Source organism: Ornithodoros turicata, chromosome 1, assembly GCF_037126465.1.
Source record: "Ornithodoros turicata isolate Travis chromosome 1, ASM3712646v1, whole genome shotgun sequence".
Taxonomy (NCBI): Eukaryota; Metazoa; Arthropoda; class Arachnida; order Ixodida; family Argasidae; genus Ornithodoros; species Ornithodoros turicata.
The window spans coordinates 122804740-122826367 of NC_088201.1; the positions used below are offsets into that span (position 1 = coordinate 122804740).

The window sequence follows — 21628 nt, forward strand, 5'->3', positions numbered from 1 at the left end:
CGCCGCGCCGCGGCCGCTACGCATTCGCGCGCTCTTAGCGCCCTCTGCGGCGACCACCTGCGAGGAGGAGGAGGAGTGTCGTTGGGAGGAACTCGAGAGGTCTGCCTGCCTGGTTAGGCGGCATGTTTCTCGGGAAGGGAAAGATGGTGGAGAGGAGGAGAGGAAAGCGTGAAGTGGAAGACCGAGTGGAATCCGCTCGGGGGGAGGATAGCTGCGTCCATGGGCCGACTTCAGGGGAACTGTGCCGGCATACGCCTATTACACATCTGAGGAAAACCCAGGAAAAACCCCAGACGGCACAGCCGGCCCGCGGATTTGAACCGCGGACCTCCCAGTCTCCAAGCGCACGCGTTACCGCTGCGCCATCGGAGCTGGTCCCCACCACCTGCGAGAGGCTAAGAGAGAAGAGCATTCCTGCGCCCTCCTCTTACGTTGCTCATTGGTCGTGACGTCATCCCTTTGTCCCAAGGCTACACCGATTTTTTTTTTCACACGGTCGGTCGACACAACTGGACAAGGTCAACCTGCAATGAAGCCATGGCATGACGTCATCATGTACCTGCGTGGCTCAAGGACGCGTACGCTCTAGACAGGGGACCTATTATTTATTGAATCACTATCCCAAGATTATTTCCTTTATTCTTCTATAACGATTGCATAGGAAACTATTGCGAATTCCAAAGTCTTACTAGATGGGACTTGCAAAAGAACAAAATATCCTAACACCTAACTCAATCAAAGGCTAATAAGAGGACTAGGCACTCAACAAATCAACACAGAGTACGGGTAACAAGGAGCGCGGAACGATGCGTCTACTCCATCCGACAGCCAAGCACGGAACTGAATCTTAATGCCTTTTCTCCTCTATAAAGTCATGCATGTGTCCCTCTTGCGGTTGATTTCTGAACTAATTTAATCGCAAAATTATTAAGTATTGTTTTAGCACTATTCCCATTCAGAGCAGCACTATCGACATCGTCAAGACAAGAATATTCCTTGTCAAAAAAGAAAAAATACAAAGCGTCAACAAAGGAAAGCATGCATGTCAGGGCATGTCAGGACACGTCAGGACAAATCGTACGACTGCTGGGCAACAGAGGAAAACAAACACAGATACACTTGAACAGAGGGAAAAAGCACCGCATTCCCTCATTGTAAATCCGTTCGTCACAAAGTCCACCACAATCGTCACACACCATTCACCAGTGATGAACCACACATCCGCACCCCATCAGAGGCAGACGGAACCCCACCGAAGCTACGCTCTCCCACTGAGGGCCAACGCAATTGCTAGGAGCAAAATTAAGTAAGAGACCAAGTAACCAAGAAAGAAGTGAATCCTTGCGCCCCCTGCAGGCCGTGCTCATTGGTCGTGACGTCATCCTATTGTCTCAGGGCTACACTGTTTTTTTTTTCACTAATGCTCCTCTGGACAATGTCCGCCTGAAACAATAGTGTTCGTGGTATTACGTCATCATGCAGCTGCGTGGCTCAAGGGCGCGTACGCTCTAGACAGGGGACCTGTTATTTATTTATTTATTGAATCACTATCCCAAGATTATTTTCTTTATTCTACTATAATGATTGCATAGGGAACTATTGCAGAAAAACACACATGAGAGGTGATTGTAGGAATTAAGCATTTCATTCCCAAAGTCTTACTAAATTAGACTTGCAAAAGAACAAAATATCCCAACATCTTCAATGCCTACATACAACGAGCTAATTGAGACATGTCCATCCCTTCCGAGAGCCAGGCAGAAAACTGAATAATGTCGCTTTGTTCCTTGACTGGATAAAGCCATGCACCTGTCCCCCTTGCGGTTACTCTCTGAACTAAATGAATTGCAAAATTATTAAGAATAGCACTACTCCCATTCAAGGCAGCACTATCGACATCGTCAAGAATGTTCCTTGTCAAAAAGAAAAACTAGATGTAGAAGGAAAACATGGCACAACAGGTCAGGACATGTCAGCGCATGTTTGTCAGACAACAAGGGGGGAAAAAGCAAGGAGAAACACTTGAAGAAAGCAGAAAACCAACATCAAACTATTTCTAAGCACACGCACTCCTCTTATTCAAAAACAGTGCTCATCATAAATCCGTCCAGGACAATACTCACGATTTTTCTATGGCTACATTTTTTTCCAGTAACGGTCAATGCATTGCTGCAGACTGCATAACGTGATCACGTCCTGTCTGAAGAAGACAGCGGCAAAGACAAAGACTCCTATTATTTATTGAATCGCAAGATTATTTCCTTTGTCCGATTCTTAGTGACGTTCACTTTTACAATAAAATTCAACAAAAAAAAGCACCGTGCATATTAGCGATTTTTACCCCAAACGCTCATCATGGTCCTTAGAATCACAACACCAGTTAACTACCACTGCTCTTTTGAAATAATAAGTGAGACCACTCAACATCATCCCCAGGCTTATGTAATACACATAGATTGAGAAGTTACCCGCCAAAAAGACTCGTTAAAAGTTAAGTTACCGTGTGAAAAATGTAACTAAGTTAATAACGAAGTTCTTCAGCCTGAAACGTAACTCGCAGTTACTTGGTTACTTAAAAAAAAAGAACGAGTTACTTCCAAGTTACTTCGGACACAAGATAGCATTACGCAGGTGCAGCGCGCATGAACAATTGTCTTAGACCTTGAGTTGCCTGCGGAGGAGTGCAACACGCTTAAATCGTTTTCCCTTATGTCCAACAATGGACCTCTCCCTGTTTGTAAACAAATGACGTCATAGTGTTCGACAGCACCACAAATTTGGTAGAATTGAACTACGCTCGAAGCTAGAGGTGAACAAGGTCGCGCCCGAAAGCCACGGTCTTGAGGGGATTACGATGGTTCCTTAAAGGGACGCGACCTTCGATCCTGCTTTTCTTTCAATGGGAGGCAGAGAACAAGTGTCCGTTCGTGGAACCCAGCCGTCTCCTCCCGATTTGTTTCGGTTTCAGTCTGTCTACCAATGTCATGATGACGTTTCTCTGGTAGAGGTCTGTTCGAACGCTTCGCATCTTACTCCCTGTGGGTGCACAATGGTTCGGCTTCATTTCAATGGCAGCGGTTCTTACTTCCTGAATAAAATACTGTCATTGATTGAATATCACGTTTCATGGCCAAAAATGCCATGAAGGAACCGGAGAGAAAGGAAGAAAATATATGGACATGAGTGAAAAGCGAGTTAAAAGTAACTTGGAACTTAAGTTACTTTGGCAAAGTTACCTGAAAAAGGAACGAGTTCCGCTGAAAGTTACCACGGTGCAAAAGTACCGAGTTAAAGGGACTCTGACCAGAAACTGTGGGAGCTCTTTCGTACTTGCAGCCGATAAAGCGCCCAACAAGGACTCTCCATGCGAAAATTCATGCATTAAAACCCCACGGTTTCTCTAAACTCGAATTTTAAACATTCGACTTCATCCGAGTGCAGCACGCCTAGCATCAAACCGAGAAAACATACGTTTATATAGAATATCCACCCCGGCCCACCATCAAGATGACGTTAAAGGGTCTCTGACCAGAACCTGGTCAATGTCTTTGTTTGTATGGATAACGAACCTACATGGCGCCTCCAGGTTACAACTGAAACGTTTCGTCTCTGCGCAGCCGCCAACTATTCCAAACAAGGAGCCGAAAAGCGGTTTCGATTTCTGCCCTCAACTCGTGCGATCAGCGCAAAACTCTAGCTATTATGCAGTGGTTTTCCCATGTGTATGACGTCAAACGCCCGCGACGTTTATTGGTGGAAAGTCCACACCGGAAGTTCGGGAGGTTTCCGCAACTTCCGTATTGCTGGGTGCTTTTTCAATATGGACGCGGAAGCACAGCGGAGTCGACAAGTCAGCTTTTCAGCTACCTTTTAGCAGCTGAGAGGCACCTGCTACGTGCAGCAGAGTTTGGAGGCCTTGCTTTTGAAATGTTGAGCCGCGAATCGACTTCAGCATGAAGAGGAAGTTCCAACGACAGACTGTTAGATGAGCTTTCAGCATCGATCACGATGAAGCACATGAACAGTTTGTGTAAATTTCATGTTTGACGGCGCCGTGTAAAGGGGCCGGAGTGGTTCATTGCATAATAATGCCGAAAGAAGTCGAGTGCTTATGTTGCAAGGAGCTGCTCTTAAAGTAGCATATTTAGAACTTCGAGGGCAGCACGAACCTAGCGCTCATATTCACAAGTAGGAAGCGTACGTGTCTCGTGCACAATCATGCTGGTTGGTTTCAATACAAAATAGTTTTTCTGAACTTTTCGTTATTGTTCGTCACATATTCAGAAAGAGTGCAGCTGAATTAATACTCGGCGTCCTACTAGCTTTAGCTTTGTTCAAAGCTTGCGTGTCTCATACAGGAAATAGATATGTACACTACATACCAACAGTTCGTGAGATGGATGTTGCACAGACTTGAAAAAAACAAGAGAATCGTTATACCAGTCTGCGCGGTGAACAGGATACGCAAAGCCTTTCCCATAGTAACTACTACATGCTTTAAATACCCAAGATACTAGGTGGAAGTACCCCCTACAGGGGGTGCCCTTGCAATTTCAGCTGTAGACACATGTCGGTAATGATGCAACTATAATAATGACCCCCCCCCCCTCCCTCCGAACCTTTTTCAACACTCCTCCATGCTTGGGATTCTGGATAAACCACTGTGCTGACCCCTGACACAAAGCATCATCTCATCACCCTGCTCCGCCTAGTAAGAATTACATTGGGCTCTCAATTCCACCACAGACACAAATCCAATCCTGTTCTGACGCATCCTTTTGTCCACCCATTCAGTCAATATGTCGTAAGTGTTCGAACTCTTACTGTCTGATAGCACCCAAATAGTATTGTTTAAGCACCTCAAGTATTTTAATGATCGTTATGTGGAAGTAAATCAGACTGTTATGCAGGTTACCCTGTGTGTGACCTCGGTTCCTGCTCTCAGTCCTCCAGAAGTGCTCACTACACAAGTGGACTATCGAAAACCTCAATCTTCTATGCATGATGTAAAACCCCAGTTCGCTTGCTTCCTAGCCATTTTTTCATTCTCAATTTTCCTTTTGTGTGCAAAGTGCACACCCAGTTCGAGTAGGATGTAGACCTTGAGGAACCAAGCTTTGTATCTTGGGCTGCTCAAATACTCAAATAGGCGTGTTGTAGTCGAAGATGATGTAACATGAAATGTGGTTCATATAGTTTATTGTGGCACTCAGATAATATCTTCATAATATGTCTGCAGAGATTGCTCCAAAATAGCATATGTGATGCAGCGTTATACATTATTGGGCTTCTGGGAAAAATCATGATTCACCTGATACAGACGGCAGCCTTTGTAACGGTGTCTGACACATTTTTAGCAGCCACTGTTTTAAAATATGCATTAAAAATGCTCCAACTATGAAAGTATCACGAAGTTCTTCATTTCATTTGTTTACTTAAACACCCTTGTAAAGGGATTTACATAAATGCAGAGATTGCTCCAAAATAGCATATGTGATACAGCGTTATACATTATTGGGCTTCTGGGAAAAATCATGATTCACCTGATACAGACGGCAGCCTTTGTAACGGTGTCTGACACATTTTTAGCAGCCACTGTTTTAAAATATGCATTAAAAATGCTCCAACTATGAAAGTATCACGAAGTTCTTCATTTCATTTGTTTACTTAAACAACCTTGTGAAGGGATTTACATAAATGCGGGAGGTTTTTTATCCAAAAAAGACAAATACCAAACTGATGCAAACAAAATTCGTTCACTCACCACAAAGAAATTCATTCGATCTGAAAACGATCGTAGCACTTGGAAATAAATGACGATACATTTTGTTCTGATGCTATGTGGGCAGGAACGTCATTCCAGTTTGACACCATCAGCTGGTGCGGAGAGTAGAGGAATTTTTTTGTTTGTGTAGGTGGAGCAAGTACTTTGTGCGAGTCATCAAGTCTTGGAAGTAACTTGTGAGGGGATTGACAGTAAGTGGGGTGGGGAGGAGTGTGACTGTAATATAACTTATGAAAGAATGCCAGGCGTGATACCTTTCATCTGGTAATTAAAGGAGTAAGAAAGCGTTTGGCTTTAATGGCTGAGACGCTGGAAAAAGGATGATAATCACGAGCAACAAACCGTGCGGTTCTGTACAAATTCTACATTGTCGATTAAGAGATGTTGGGATGGGTTCCAGATTGCAGAGGCATATTCCACTTCTTTTGAACATGGCAGTTGATTTTCTGAGACTGGAACACATAGAAAAGGCAAATACATACAAAGCATCAAGTGCCTAAGAAATGAACGATGAAAGAAGGCAGTCACTGGAAAGGTTAGCCAGTAGTAGGACTTGAACCCACATCTTCTGTATTACCGATCCAGGGCCCCTACCAATTGAGCTAAGCTAACACGCCTCTCCAGTGACTTCCAAGGGTGCAGATGTACCCTAGGAATAGGTTTATGGGCAGGAGAACATTAGTCACTGTTATTATACAGGCATAGCTCTCTGTCCAGTATGATCACCGCAGAGCACATTTACAGGAACTCACAGGCACAAAACTTGCATAATAAATATGTAATAGCCTCAAACAGCTATTATATATAATAACTGGGACATGGAACTCCAACGGCAGATGGTCTGGCAGTACAACACAGGTAATCTTGCCATCACTATATTTTTCCCAAAATGCTGAAAATAAATCTATAGAATTACTGCAGTGAACTGCTCAATTTTTCACCTCAGATATATTTTTAGCACTCTGTCTTTCATGCTTCAAAATATACATGCATCGAACCTGCAGATGCTTCCCAGTAAACCACCGATGTCCCATGGACGTCCTGAAAAGATCCCGAAGTCCTGATCCGCGAAAAATGTCCCAATGATGTAAATAAGACGTCGTTCGAAACGTCCTAGCGTTGTCGAGCCAGGATGTATTTTAATGATATCGCTGGGACTTCGAAATGGCGTCCCGATCGGATGTTGATTTAGAAGTAGAATACAAACATACTTTCGATGCTCATTATATTTTTGTATCCTTATGATAACGTTCAACAGCGTGCAGCAAGAAACTAAAACAGTGACACTAATTTTTATCCCTGTTACCGAAGTGGCAACACACAAAAATTATTCATCTGAATTTACAAAGAAACTCCCGACATGGTCCGAGCTTAGCAGATGTACCACAGTATCTAGCTTCTGTTTCCTTTTACTGTAGTGCTAATAAAGGTAGTTGGGAAGGCCGAGAAGACCTTGATATCTCTTGCAATATCTCCATGTAGAACGGAACACACACAACTACATCTCCAGATGTGCTTCCCTGCCGGAACGAGAAGACATAACATCATTGGATTGTCGCCACAATTCCAACGAGATCCAAAGACAAATCAGACAGTCAATTCGTTCATTATGTAGCCGTCAGGTACAAGTTCCTCATTGACAGAATCAGGGTTTTGAAGATAAGCTATACCTTCGCGACATCATCTTCCACTATGTTGTGTGGCGAAGACCGTACCCACGGAATAAAGAAGCAATTCAATGAATTGGCTTAATGGATATAAATGCTAAACGCTGATTTCCACTTGATTTAATGTAATCCAACATGTTTTGTACACACTGCACCAGTTCAAAGAATGCGAAACCAATTGAAGGAATTGGCCTAGAGTATCAATAAAACAACAACTTTATTTCTAAGGTTAATAATGAGGAGTTTCGTCGCTAGTGTGGATACCCGAGCGATAAAATGCGATGAAATGTGCCCCTTCACCATAAGGATCGAAGTCCTGACGTGTCTAAAGAGACCAAAAAAGCTCTCATCACAAAGTGTTGATGGGCTGGATTTCACCAGGGGCCAAGCTATTTTCATAGAGATAGAAAGTGTGAAATTCCAACTGACTAAGGATCCGAGAGAGCGCGGTTCGGGAAGGTTGGTAGCATGGACAAATAAGAAGAATGTGCCCAGGTCCCCTACGGCACCGTAGTGACATCATCGGTCAGAATAGATCAGATATGCATAGAGATTCCAACTGAGCACTGCACATGCCACTTGAGGTGGCGGTTGATACCGCGGCGTCTTTTAGCCATCCAGTGATGGTTTAACCCCATCAGAGTGACATCGCTGTGTTTCGCGATGGGTTCCCGTGTCTAATATCTTGGCCTGCAGCGGCGATATCGGGATGCTGTTTCTTGTGACGAATTTCCCTTCCATCCCCCTACGCGTGCATCTTGCGGCTTGTGAGAAATCCTGGCGGTTGTCCAGATATTTGAAAATTCTAGGCAACCGTCGGTGCTTCTGACACCTTCAAAGTCTTGTAAATCCCGCCCGGACTGTTGGATCGAGACCAAAATTCAGGTTCGAACGTACCTGGATTAGCTGTGTGATCGCGCAAATCACACAGGAACTGATCTGTAGTGGTTTCGAACTCGTAGGCGGAGACGCGTTAGTAAAATTCGTTTTTCCTAACTTCAGTGCCCTTGTTGGAAAGAAGTTCGCCTCGGACAGGGTTCATACTTGGAGAACCCACTGTTCTCGACGCGGAGCACGTTATAAAATTCACTGCGTCTCTCTAAATTTAGCAGTTCTCGAGTTAGAGGATTCCGCGTTCACACTCCTCCCAATACATGGGACCAGCGGCTTCCCCGCCCCCCCCCCAAAAAAAAGCCTTCCCGTTGCTGCCACATGGTCATGTTTGCCTTCGTTATGAAGGTCTCAATGTGCTCTTTCCAACAGCGTTTGTCCCGCAGGCGCGCGATGTTCCGTTCTCCCGATATCGGCTTAAGAGCATGACGAGCTGCGAGGCTGGCTAGAGCCACCCTGAAACGCTTCCCACTTTTCGGTGTCGTAAGTCGATTACCCGATGTCCGATTTAGTCGAAATTTTATGTGCGCGTGCTCTGTTCCCTGCTCTACAACTTTCCAATTGAGACCAGCCGTCGATTTCCAGTGGTTAAGACGTCATTCTCGAAATTCCTGACACCGACCACCGTTCACCGATTTTTGTCCCTGTCTTCAGGCTTGAAGCCCACGGCGGATCCGACTTCCTTTTAATGGGCACACGCACTCGACATGGGAAACGCGTAGAAACTTGCCGCATCTTTCTATCCCTCTCGGTTCTCGAGTTAGAACACCGTGGCAACGGCGGTTCTCTGATACATGGGCCTGGGGCATTTTTTTCGATATCGGGTTCTTGCTGGCGTAGGAAGGTGATTGAGATGTGTTTTTGAAGAGGAAAACGTCATCTTTCCGATAGCGTTGGTCCCGTCTTCGCGCGACTTTCCGTTCCCTTGCTACATTCCGAGGAGCGCCTGGGCATCGCCTGGCGGGCAGGTGGCCTTCCTGTCGTTTCTGCGCTGCGGGCGGCGTCCATTTCGCTTGCAAGCTTCGTTGCGTTCGCACGCCTTTTTCTGGCTCCCGTTGTCTCGCGTTCCGTCGTTGCTCTGGTGCCCTGGTCTGCTGTGAATGTGTTTTTATGCCCCACAAGTGTTGCCTGGGGGTGCTTTTATGTGTGCACCCTGGAAGATAGGTCCAGAAGCCTTGCGATTTCTTAGATTAAAGGTTAGTTCTATGTTTGTACAATTCGTGCAACTTTTGTTTGGTATCATTCCTAGCGTGTGGGTTCTATTACTTTATGCTAGCAGTGTGATTATTACCCTTTTGATTCCTATTACCCTATGCTTTATCTTTCAGCTAAGTGAACTCGTGACCCTACCAGCACTTTTCAAGGTGAACATGCAACATCGTCAGTGGCCCCGTTACTAATGTCTAATCTATGAATTTCAGATACTTTCGACGTATTCATTGCGGTGAACAACGCGGTTGGGACAGCACACTCACGACGTGGGAAGGTCACAGAAATGTTGAAAGACATCAGGTAAGTTACGCTAAAGTGCGTTTCAGAGCTCTTCAGTGACTAGTGTTTACTGCGAAACAGATTGGGCATACGCTTCACCCGTGCAACTTCGTCATGTGCTCCACGGCAGCACAAGCCTTTACGGCTGTGCCACTGTATGTAAAAAATGCTGAGTGATTTTAATAAAGAATTTGCAGGGAAGTACAAATTTGTCGCACCTTGTTGACTCTTTTACAGATGTGTGGAAACGTCGTAGCGGATGAATGTGAATTATGGATCTCTAAGTGGCGTCGCCCGCGTCATTTTCAAGATTTTACCCGTTTTGAAGGTACGTAGTGAATGTGCGAGGCATTCACGTTCCTACTACGTGGTTATCCATGCGTTTCCCGTCTTCGCAGGCAATAGGGCTGTTGACAGGGAGAATGCTAGGCTACTGCAGACTGCAACCATAGGCGCTGTGTCTAAAGGTATGCGTATACGTCGATGCGTACTTCACAGTGACATTTTGCTGTAGCAGTGTTTTTGAAATTACATTTCTTGCAGGTTAAGCTCACATGACGCGGCAGGGAAGGGAGTCCGTGGCGAAAAGTGAATATAGCCGAAGTTGGATAGCGTTAATTTTTGCGCACGAAAGGCAAGCTGGACACATCGCAAATCTCCAGTTGTACGAAACACAGTGCAGCATGGTCGTCGGTTATGCCAGTGCTTCAACATATGTTTCAGCGTCGCACTTCGGACATTGCGGGCATATACCTTTAAGTTTTTCCCCTTGTGGACCGATGCTGTGTGTGTTCATGGACATAATGTTTTCAAAGACATGTAAGTTCTCAATAATAATGCGAAAAAAATGCTGGTCATGTTACGCTGTGATATAATACCTGGTGAGGTAATACGATGCTATAACGCTCAGTTTCATACGAAATAAAGTGTTTGATCTGATGTTGCTTGTTTGTGCCACTGATACGCACTGCTGTGCGGTGTTGATGTAATGTTCAGAGAACGCCAGTAAGCCTGGCTAAGGCACGGGAAAAAGGTCCACTAGAGGTCCGTAAAAGGTCGTCATTGACGTACTATGGACTTCCTTGGGACGTGCGCGGATGTTATTTTGGCAGTTCTGAGTACGTCCCAAGTATGTCAAAATTATGTTTCAGGATGTCCTCAGGATGTCTTCATCGTCCTGAAGGTAACATCATGTAGACGTCCTTGGGACATCGGTGGTTTACTGGGTTGTGTGTGTAAGTAGAGTCACACATCTCATGTGCAACAGGCAGGTCTAAGTTGTACTGAGATATGTCAATTCCTTACGCATGCTCACCACCTGTAGATTCCTTTAAAGGGAACAGAAAACTTTTGGTTAGTAACAACTTCACGCTATATACCACATTTATAAAAGAAATTGGTCCCGTACCTGACGGACAACTGTCATGACTATTGCCAGATGTCTTCCTCTCCTGTTCCTTCCACTTCCATGAAGTCATCACTCTAACATTGTTAAAAAAAAGCCATATAAATGCGATAACTGAGATATTACCATTACGAGCATACAGCAAATCACAACCACATAAATAAAATACACAAATGCACCGAGCTGTCCACATTTTCACACACACACACACACACACAAATACATAACAGAGTGGACTGTCTCTAATAACACTTCAACAAGTTTGTGTAACTCTGTTTTGAAACTGGACACAGGAAGGCCATTTCCAATCAGCTGAAAAAAATTGTTCGGAAGAGGAACAGTTTCTGCTGATTTTTGTAGTTGGTCCGTAGCAGTGGAACCTTGTAAGGTGGTACAGTGATAGATTTCATACCGTAATGGCAAGTGTTTGGGATGGTGCTAAAAGATCCTGAATTTGCAAGGCAATTTTGTGTAAATGTCTGATTTCCAAGTGAACACTTTGTCTACTGTATTTTACATGTCTTGAAAGCTGAGGGGCTGGATGGATGGATTGTAAGTGGCACCCCTGCTGGGCCTCTTTGCAACGAGGGTCCAGCACATTGCACCTGTAGACAGCCTGTAGACATGGTTGTCGTATACCAGGCATTCTTTCTTTCTTTTTTTGTGCACTGCAATTTTATCGTAGTTGCCCTCTTTGGTGTTTCCCCAGATTAGACAACAATAGTACAGCTTGGGGTAAACTAAGGATTTCAACTGCGTTGGTTTAGAATCCAGAACCCTTCTTTACTATGTGCAGTATGCTGCATATTATAAGGAAAACAAATAGAAGATAACTTGTACCTGATCACTGCCTTGTATTTCCAACATTTGGTTCCACATCTTGTCCAAGGAAGTCATGAACTACATTGGTGCACACTGCTGTGACAATTGTTATGTTACATCTAGATGCTGAATACACAGCTTCATTTTACGTACTGTGAATGTTGCTTACTGCATTGGCATGGCTGCATTCAACAACACTCAGAATTGTACAGTAATATTTTGATTTAGTGCGTAAACTTCAATTTTCTTTAATCCGTATTTTTCTTTGTTGCGTAAATGGTCTCCTAACATCTGCATGCCACAACGTAATTCTCACAAGGAGAGTAATCACTGTATAAATTATACAGAAGACACTAACCTCGTCACGTCCAGATGCAACAGTCTTGGAAGATAGATTCAAGGAAAGCACTGCGGGCTGCTGTAGGCGGAGGTTCTTTGTACTCAAACTGAGGGGTCCGTCTCATAGTCTGCATTCTTCAAATATGATTGGCAAAATCCGCCGCGGTATTATCCTGCCGCTGCGGTTGAACGCGCAGTATCGTACGGAACTGAATGCCCGCCGAGAAATCTCGCTTTGACGACACAACCGAGGCACGTCAAATGAAGTAAGGGCTGTACCTCGATAAATTGGTCGTTGTTCCAAAAGATATAAATAAAGAAAACTTGGAAATACACACACTACGCTAACGCAGTGAAATTGCGCACTGGATCCCGAAAGTCGTCGTAGCTCGTAGCCTCGTAGAGCTCTCCTCTTTCACGGAAGTCGCTAATTGGATTATCGCAGTCATAAAACAGGTCGTAGATTTCGAAGTATATACATACTTCTTATTTCCAGACATTGTGACAACAGTATATCGGCGTAAAAATGTTGGTTCTTGCTGAAAGTAGTTGTTGTAGTGCTCGATCACGTGACGGCATTCTGCGCGCTGATTGCATGGGCGATTGACGTCATCCCAGTGGGATGACCAGATGAGTTTTCTATATATGCGTACGTTTTCTTGATTTGACGCTAGGTGTGCCAGCGTCGGCGTGAACCGCGATGTTCAAAATTCGAGTTTACGAAAACTACGAGGTGTTGAGGCATGCATTTTCGTATGTGAAGTTGCTTTTGTGTATTCTATCGGTAGCCACTGCGGAAAAGGCTCTCCAGCTTCTGGTCAGAGACCCTTTAACACGAGGGCCACTGCCAACACCCATAATTGGCTCAAACGCGTCACGTGGTCACGCAATACCTGTCAGTTTCCTTCATGAAATGGAATTTATATGTTAATGTTTTTGATACAGAGCCTCAAAAAGAAGAATATACCCAACATTTATCACCTGCAATAGGTTCTACGATTTTCTTTTCAATCTGTGCACGGCGTTCCATACGCTTCCGTATCCGGTCAGCTGTAATGGATGCCGTATGACGACGAGCTTGCGAACTGCGAACTTGTGTGACTCCCGGCTCATCCTGCTTTTTTCGGGTCATTGAGTTGGTGTTGGAGTTGTTCGCCATAATCTGAACATTTTACCTATCATTGCGGTGTACTGTTCGTGATCTGCTGCACAGCAACGAACCGCAACGGCAGTCACTCGCCTCAGCGAAATTGTCTGCTGCATCTCAAAGGAGCATCGGGACCTCATGATACCGTCACCTACACCTTGATCTAAAGAAACCAAGTGTGCTCTCGTGTGGTCCTGACGGAAAAGTAGTTTCAACAAGGTTAGCACATTTATTTTTCAGTTCCAAGTCTACGCACTGAAAACCATGCAAGTGCAGCCGATCCTTCTCGTAGCTGTTGTGCAACGCGTATGCTTTCTTACGCATCCCACAGAACCCTCCGCTTTTTCAACCCAGTTATCCTTATGTGATCCTTCTGATGGCTTCTTACTAGGCTATGCCGCTCTGACGCATTGAGATGACGAAGCGTCGTGGTGGCTGCACCTGTGCTTTCGAAAGATGAAACAGTCATTCCACACTGCAGTACTTACTGGCTTTGTATCGAGTCTGACAAATCCGACAGACTTGGACTGCCTTTTTCAAGAAAGTTTGAAATGTAAGTATATGTGTATTGGTTTCACATATCCACCACATATTGAGTGTGTGTATCATTGTATTTTATATGCTACAGCATATTAGCGTACGTTATTATACAACACCTGGTGTGGCAAACTCGACATCAGTCACACAATGCCCACAATTGTTTCTGCCTTTTCTTCAACTGCTTATTTTTATCATATCATGTTTTTGTCTATATCTCAATTTACCAACCAACCAAGTATAATATTTTAGTATAATAGTCTGATTTTTAACTAGTCAGTTTTACCATGGTTTTGGCGCACTATACGTAGCCCGAGTTGCTTATGCGCCATTAAATTGAATCATCATCATCATCATCATCTTCAACTGCCATTATTCAATTCAAGAGCCAGGTCTCAGTTGGATACAATGATATGGCGAGATATATTTTTTGCTTTCATTCTTGAATAGCTCACTTCAGAATAGTCACTGTGAAGTTTGTTTTCGTTTTCGGAAACATTAAGAGGACTCAAACCAAACACTTTTCTTTCAGAGCATCCCTTATGCACCTGCATTTCAATTCCAATCTGCATTACAAGAATGACAGACCACTCAACAGCGATGAACATTTGAAGGTGAAAGAGCAGGAACGAAGATGCGTTAATCTGTGTGAAAGGTGCTTTGTATGTGTCTGAGTCGAGGACATAGGTCTCAAGCTAATTCCTGTCTTCAGAAAAGGTGACAACTACGCTCCTTCTATCTACCAACCAGCTCCACCTTTTAGGGTTCCCTGTAAACTAATGGAGCACATCATATACTAGCATGTTGTTAACCATGTTGAGTCTATCAATTTGTTTTTTTAAATTCTAGCATGGTTTTAGAAAAGGGTATTCAGGCAAAACTAACGTAGTGGAATTCACTCACAGCATTTTAAACTGTCTTGATTTCTGGGTCCACATAGATGCAGTATTTTTTTATTTTGTAAGGGATTTTGACACTGTGCTTTATGCTCGCGTGTTGGCCAAACTAGCTTAATTAAAATTTGATCCTGCTGCCATTAACTGGATATGCAGTTTCTCAACTAACCGCAACCGTGGCAACAACTCGTGAGGAGAACCTATCATATCGCCACCGTGCAGCAATGTTATGTTATGTTACAATCGCTTCACATTTTAATCTAGTCAAAAGCAAGGCCTTTTGGTGATCGGTCTTGTATGATTACATGCCCCTCCCTTATGTAACACCACACTGGGTTCTTCAACCTATGAGAAATAAATATATTGCCAAGTAAATTGTTTACAAGGCTCGTTATTCCATTTCGCCACACTACCAGAAGCAATTGTTAGAGTAGTGGCCGAGGGTATTAAGCTCGCGACTAATCATCATTCAAACAAAGTTCATAATGTAAAATCCTTTACTGAGAACACCGCAGTACAACAATTAAGAACAAAGAGAGTAAGCGTTTCGTTGCCTATCCAGGTGGCATCATGCCTACAACAGAGAACAATCAAGAACAACATCAAAGGAGTCAAATCGGTGGTGCGCATTCCTTTCATCCAACGTGTTTCATACGCCATTTGGAGGGCACTGTGCCCATCAGGCATTTCGACTGTATATGTCAAGTTGAGTGCATAGAATGTGGTGCAACCTACATTGGCGAGATAGACAAAAGACGTGGGACAAGACTAAAAGAGCACACAAGGGACGTTGCCAGGACTACTAATGCTTAGCTTAACTAACCAGGACCAAATTACTCTACCATTGCTGGCCTAAGGAACATATCTTTAATTTTGATGGTGCAGTAACCTTTGCACATGACTAGCGATGGGGCCCTAGAAAATTCTTAGAGTCCTGCTTGATCAGGCGTGATGCTTCAGCCTGTAATACAAACCGTGACTTCCTATGGCCGTGGCTCCCTAACCGTGGCCTCTGTTGTACTGATGATGCCACCCGGATAGGCAGCAAAACGTTTACGCTCTGTTTTTAATGGTTGTGTTGAGCGATGTTTGCAGTAAAGGACGTTAGATTATGAGGTCGTCACCCGACTTTTGGAATATATTCTCAAATAAACTTGTTGTTTTACAAAGCTCAGTACATTGCAGAAACCATTCTTGATTGAAGATGTGGAGATGATGTAAGAGGTGGAACTAGGCTTTAGGCACAATGAGGCAAAGTGTGACTACATATCTTCTGAGAATGTTTATGTATCATTCACACAAAGAGAGGATAGGTGTTACAATAGTTGCTACATCTTTTTCCGGTTTTGATATTTATTTATTTATGAATATACCTCAAAGGCCCTTGCAGACATTACATGAGGGGAGACATCAACATGGGTCACTTAACAAATATGGAAGTTACAAGGAAGATACATATTTGGAAGGGAAGACAAACTCTGTTTTTCGTTTGTTCATCAGTCTTGCTCAAGAAATTGTTCACTGTAGCAATGGTACACAATGTCACGAAAGGAGTGCTCATCTATCGTTCCGCAAGACTCATTAAAAAGGACTAGTGTTGTGTTTCAACACAACATATTGGACTCATGAACCATGCATCATCCTGAGAGCTATAAATCATCCTAAATACAGATGCTGAATTATTTTAGATGCGATAGACGAGCTGTGCGAAGAGGTACCTCCAGTTAGGATCTTGGGTACTTGAAGCCTGTGGCAGTTTCTGTGGGGAAGGCTTGCCAGACCCTCTTCACTGCACAGGCTGGGATGACCATGCTCTTGTTTTCCCCAAGCTTCTGCCAGACTCACATTGTGAACTGGTGATACGCAGTGTATCTGTATCGTCTACTCAGATGTACATAAAATATAGTTTAGGCAAATAGGTAACCGGTTACAGTACACTGTGTGTGTGCCGTGTCATTTCCACATGTACCTGAGAGCAACTGCAGTTTACCTGCCCACACCCTGTATATTACTACATATGCTGTGTTCTTTTAGAAACCAACATTGTTTTACTTTTCACTGAATCGACAATCAAGAACACTCAATATCGCTAAAAACCTAGGCTAAAACCCTATGCACAGGGCAATACATAAAAAGGTGACTCAGGACACAGCACACTGACAATTACAAAATTGCCTATATTGCTTTTCTCCAGTTCAGAGTTGTGTATTCTATAGTCTTTTTATGTGCTGCGCCCCGTGCTGGAGCTTTTAGCGACTTTAATGCAGGACCAAACCAGTTTTGAGCTCCCAAATTTTAACATCGTTCGACAAGGACACATGTGACTTACTTGTGAATATAGTCGCTCATAGGTTCGCGCTGCTCACGAAGTTCAAAATATGCCACCTTCAGGACAGTCATATTTGAAGCATAGAAGTTGGAACTCTTCGTGGGTTGTAATGCACTCATACTGCAGTCATTCGGCAGTGTTTTCGAGCTCCTTGCAGCACAAGCATTCGATCTCCTTCGGCATTATGACACACCAGCCGCACCGGCACCATAAACAGCAAGTGCGAATTAAATATCAGGACACGAAATTTCAGAGAACGTTTACATGTTCGATCACAGTGTGCGTTAAAAAGCTGATCGCTTACCTGTCTGTCGAAGACAGGCGACTGATGCTCTTTGCTTCATCTGTGACCGATGTTCGTAGAGCTCTAACTTCGTCTCGCATTCGCGGCATCGGCGACGTTTCGAAAGCAAGGCTACCGAGCTGTTCAGCACGCAGAATTTCCTTCTCGATCGCAGAAAGGTCAGAAAAAAGTTCCGGGCTCGAAGTCTCGGCATTTCTTGCTTCGACGTCCATATTGAAGACCGCTTTCCGGACGGATGCCGCCGCTCTCACAAACTCACTAACAACAGAACTTCCGGTCCGGGCGCCCAATGAAACATGGACCTCGTGCTTTCGTCACGCACACGGAATTTGGAGGATGTCCACTAAAAAGAGGCTAGATTTCTGCGCCGATTGTGCGAGTTGAGGAGGAAAAGCGAAGCCGGTTTTTTAACTCCCCGTTTGGCGAACTTTGCCGCTGCGCACAGCCAAAATATTTCGCATGTGGCTTGGAGGCATATTATACCTTCGTAATAGATGCAAATGAAAGATTTGTCGAACTTCTGGTCAGAGTCCCTTTAAGTTACAAGTTACTAAAAAAATAAACTTAGTTACAGTAACGAGTTACTTGTAACGAGTAACCTCGAACTCTGGTAATACATGACCTTTTCTATGCTTGTATGTATACTCATTGTCTGAGGCTACACCTGCGAGCAAAAAGGCGCGAAAGCCGGGGTCAAAGTTCCATTCGCGCACGACAAAGCACAAGACAGAACGCCTTTACGGGAACATGGTGGCATTCCCACCATATTAATGATTTTTTTAATGCATTGCAGTTTAGAAAAACTACTACTACAAAACTATAATTTTAGGAGTCTATTAAAATTCTACTTTCTATGGGAACTATAATTGCCCTATTACTTGGATCGCTATTAATGAAGCGCTCCAATTTTTTCTCTCTTCCCATTTCAGGCTTGTCATGCAGTGAAGCAGACTCACATCCAAAATAATTAATTTACACTGAGGGTGCCGTGCTTCAGGAATTCCTATCCTGCTCTCAGATGCAAGCATTTCTGCACGGATACCTATAACAGCTTACTTCTTCAACATACCGAGCTCCTAACAACATCTAACAAACAAGCAAAGAAACCCACTTCTCAGCTTTACCATGCGACTTTCTTCTGCACAAAAGCAGTGATTTGAGGAAAGAGCAGCAAAAATTGCGCGCACTTGTGTTTGACTTCGAAAAACTGAAGCATATGCTAATAAACTAAGAAAAAGACACTCATGTCTGGTATCAGATAATGCTACATACACAGCCGCATTGTCCCTTCGTAAAGGAAGCACAGGACAAGGGCACACAAATTCCTTTAAGCGAGAAGGGAAAATGCTTAAGACGGAGCGCTCAGGAATAATAGCAGAGTCACCGGGCATCGCTACGTGGGTAAGACAAGATAACAACAAGATAATAGCGGCGGGTAAAATTGCAACACTGCTAAACAAGCCTCAACATGCCACATGACGACACAAACCAGGAAAAAAAGCACGCACACACAGTCATCAGCTCAGGAATGCACAAGGAGAGGTGCTATATTGTAATTTCTCCTCCACGCTCACATACCAGCATTTCTGCGCAAATACTTATAACTGCATACAGCTTACTTCATCAACATATCAAGCAAAGTGAATACTGGCACTCAAAAACAACATATAACAAAAAACAAACACATTCCATTCTCATGAATGGCCGAGCGGCTGTCTCCTGCTCTACCTGGATGCTGACTTTTCCCCTCACCTACATTCTCAGTAAAAGCAGTGAAAGAAGAAAAGAACCGCGAAAAATTACATGCTTTTGTGTCCCAACAGCTGTAACTGCAAAAAACCGTAGCGCACGCTAATAAACTGGGAAAAAGACACCCATTTCTGCCACCAGATAATTATTGCATAATGCCACATACACAGTCGCATTGGCATTGCGCAAAGAAAGCACACGACAGGGATACACAAATAAGCCTTAAGACCTTAAGTGAGCAGGGAAAAGGCTTAAGTCCCCCCCCGTACACTGAGTAAAATGGCAACACTACTGAACAAGTCCAGACATGCGACATCGCATACAAAATACTGCTCATCGGGGAAAAGGCCTAAGCCTGCGACGGAAAATCATAGAGCATACACAACTTATTTCGCGTAAACTAAACGCGGTCTGCTTGGAAGACGATGTCACTGGACGATGTAACACGATGACGATGTCACACTTACTTGTCAAGTGGGACCGCTGGTTCAGAAAAGCGCGCGTGCGCGCGTACACACACAGACACACACTCACATTTTCACACTCACAAACACAGTCTATTTTCACAACCACATAAATCCATATTATTCCTCAGGTCAATAATTTTTCTACCATCGTCAAACGACGGCACAGACATGTATGCGAGCTGAGCTGACATTGTAGTAGATTTTGTGTAGACTCAGCAGAGACATTGTGTAGACTCAGCAGAGCTGACATTGTAGTAGCTTCGCGATAAATATTTTATAACGGCGACAGCAGAATGTATTCAAGAAGGCTTCGGGTGTGTAAGTTCAGCCGAAGGCGTGTTGATGGGAGCGCACTGCTCTGTTGGGTACGCAAGCTTGCAGCCAGCGATGCTGGAATGATTATTTTATTTGATTTTATTTTGAGTTATTATCGGCTCACCTATTTAGTAAAGACCTATGAACACATGTTAAGTGGTTTGGTTTAAAAATTATAAGAGCTAAAGAGTGTAGCGAATGATGTTCACATTTACCCGTTCTTCTCTATAATATTCTTGCAAAATATATGGGTGTAAGGAAATAAAAACGAAGTGAATTCACTCCTGTATAATGATCGCTGCGTAGAAGCACGGCACTGTTTTCTCCCTGGATGTATAGCGAACGTGCATTCCTTTCTTTTTTTTCGGTTTGCGCCGGCCGAGTGGCGGTATCCTATTACATCCGGAACGAGGACCTATTGTTTTGCGTACGCATACATGTCTGTGCCGTCTTTTGACGATGGTAGGATAATTATTGACCTGAGGAATAATGTGGAGTTATGTGGTTGTGAAAATAGACTGTGTTTGTGAGTGCGTGTCTGTGTGTGTGCGCGCGCACGCGCGCTTTTCTGAACCAGGGACCCCACATGACAAGGAAGTGCTATCTGTTTGCCTTTTCGTGTGACACGAGTGATACATTTATGTAGTATTGCGTGAAATAGTGGTTTAAAAAAATAAGGGTAGTCGCGTTTGCATTGCTATCTGTAGGATAGGACGAGCGTTTTTAATGGAATTGCCTCGCGAACCTGGTGAAGCCTTTGTTTTGGACAGGGTATTTTATGAGTGCCCGACGCCGGTCCTGCTGTTGTTTGTTTGTTAGTATGTATCTGTCACGTTCGTAGCGCTGCTCAAGCTTTGTTTTCTTTGCAAAAATTCAGACTTTATGGTATTAAGCTGTCCGATTAGAATTGACTTTTCCTGCTCGCTTAAGATAAATTGAGTGCCCTTTTTCTGTGCTTTCTTCACGCAGGGACAATGCAATTGGGTATTTAGCATTATGCAATAATTATCTGATAGCAGAAATGTGTGTCTTTGTCACAGTTTATTAGCGTGTGCCTCGTTATTTTATTTTTTCTTGTTATCGCTATGCGAGCAAAAGTGCGTGTAATTTTTTCGCGGCTCTTTTCTTATTTTCTCTACTTTTACGCAGAAGAAAGCCTCCTGGTAAAAGCTGAGTGGTGTTCTATCAGTGGAAGTGGGGTTGTTTGTTTGATTTTGTTGGGTGTTCGATATCTTGATGAAGTAAGCAGTGCTTAATTTTGCAGGTTTTTGAGCAGAAATGCTGGTATCTGAGCACGGAGTAGAAATTCGTATATTTCTCTGCTCCCTAAGAAAATTTGTGCATCGTTTTCCAAGCAGACCACGTTTAGTTTACGCGAAATAAGTTGTGTATGCTGTATGATTTTCTGTCGCAGGCTTAGGCCTTTTCCCCGATGAACAGTATTTTGTATGCGATGTCGCATGTCTGGACTTGTTCAGTAGTGT

General features: G+C 43.8%; 1 long non-coding RNA gene across 1 annotated transcript; it reads left to right on the forward strand.

Moving 5' to 3' along the window:
- The first annotated feature begins 9591 nt into the window (after nt 1–9591).
- On the forward strand, nt 9592–10111 carry LOC135368602 (uncharacterized). Its single transcript, XR_010414828.1, has 4 exons — nt 9592–9707; nt 9765–9855; nt 9916–9989; nt 10072–10111. It is a non-coding gene; the product is annotated as an uncharacterized LOC135368602 (long non-coding RNA).
- The last annotated feature ends 11517 nt before the right edge of the window (nt 10112–21628 follow it).